The sequence below is a fragment of the Corapipo altera genome, unplaced genomic scaffold, assembly GCF_003945725.1.
Source record: "Corapipo altera isolate COAL_440 unplaced genomic scaffold, ASM394572v1 56458, whole genome shotgun sequence".
NCBI lineage: Eukaryota > Metazoa > Chordata > Aves > Passeriformes > Pipridae > Corapipo > Corapipo altera.
The window spans coordinates 1-1,262 of NW_020892044.1; the positions used below are offsets into that span (position 1 = coordinate 1).

The 1,262-nt window shown below is 67.8% G+C and overlaps 1 long non-coding RNA gene across 1 annotated transcript; it reads left to right on the forward strand.

The window, feature by feature from the left end:
* Positions 1 to 1,016, forward strand: LOC113942617. The gene is made up of 3 exons (XR_003525977.1): positions 1 to 98; positions 185 to 297; positions 951 to 1,016. It is a non-coding gene; the product is annotated as an uncharacterized LOC113942617 (long non-coding RNA).
* Positions 1,017 to 1,262: the final 246 nt, after the last annotated feature.

Here is a 1,262-nt window from a genome sequence, read left to right on the forward strand (position 1 = left end):
CCCCCCCCCGCCAAGTACGGGGGCCGGCACACGGTGACGCTGATCCCGGGCGACGGCATCGGCCCCGAGCTGATGCTGCACGTCAAGGAGGTCTTCAGGTGGGTGCCCCCCTCTCCCCAGCCCTCTGAGGACCCCCCCTCAGTGTTGGGGGGCACCCTTGGGACCCTCCCTGCCCCCCCCCCAGGCACGCCTGCGTCCCCGTGGACTTCGAGGAGGTTCGGGTGGGCTCCGAGGCCCCCGAGGACGACGTTCACAACGCCATCATGGCCATCCGGCGCAACGGCGTCGCCCTCAAGGGTGAGCCGGGCTGGGGACACCTGGGGCTGGGAGCTTGGGGGGCTCTCTGGTACCTTGGGGACCTCCCTGGACCCCCCTGGTGCCATCCAGTGTTGCCCTCAAGGGTGAGCCGGGCTGGGGACACCCTGGGCTGGCAGCTTGGGGGGCTCTTTGGTACCTTGAGGACCCCCCTGGACTCCCCTGGTGCCATCCAGTGTCGCCCTCAAGGGTGAGCTGGGCTGGGGACACCTGGGGCTGGGAGCTTGGGGGGCTCTTTGGTACCTTGGGGACCTCCCTGGACCCCCCTGGTGCCATCCAGTGTCGCCCTCAAGGGTGAGCTGGCTGGGGAACCCCGGAGTTGGGAGCTTGGGGGGCTCTCTGGTACCTTGGGGACCCCCCTTTTAGCTTGGGAGCCCCTCTGGTGCTCTCCGGCGCGACGGCATCGCCCTTGAGAGTGGGTCGGGTTGGGGACCTCCTGTCGGTTTGGGGATCCCTTTGCAGACCCCCTGGTAGCTTGAAGACCCCCCCCTGAACTCCCTTGGCACTTTGGGGACCCCCTGGTACCTTAGAGACCACCCCTGTCAGCTTGAGGAAGCCCCCTGGACGCCCCTGGCACCTTGGGGACCCCCCCAGGCCCCTCAGGACCCCCCTTACTCCTTTTTATCCTTCTCCAGGCAACATTGAGACCAACCACAACCTGCCCCCCACCCACAAATCCCGCAACAACCTGATCCGGTGAGTGCTGGGGGGCACTGGGGGGCACTGGGGGCACTGGGGAGCACTGGGATGGGACTGGGGGCATTGGGACGGGACTGGGGGCACTGGGGGCATTGGAACAGTACTGGGGGCACTGGGGGGCACTGGGACAGGACTGGGAGCACTGGGGATCACTGGGATGGGACTGGGGGCACTGGGAACACTGGGGAGCATTGGGGAGCACTGGGACAGGACTGGGAGCACTGGGGGGCACTGGGACGGGACTGGGA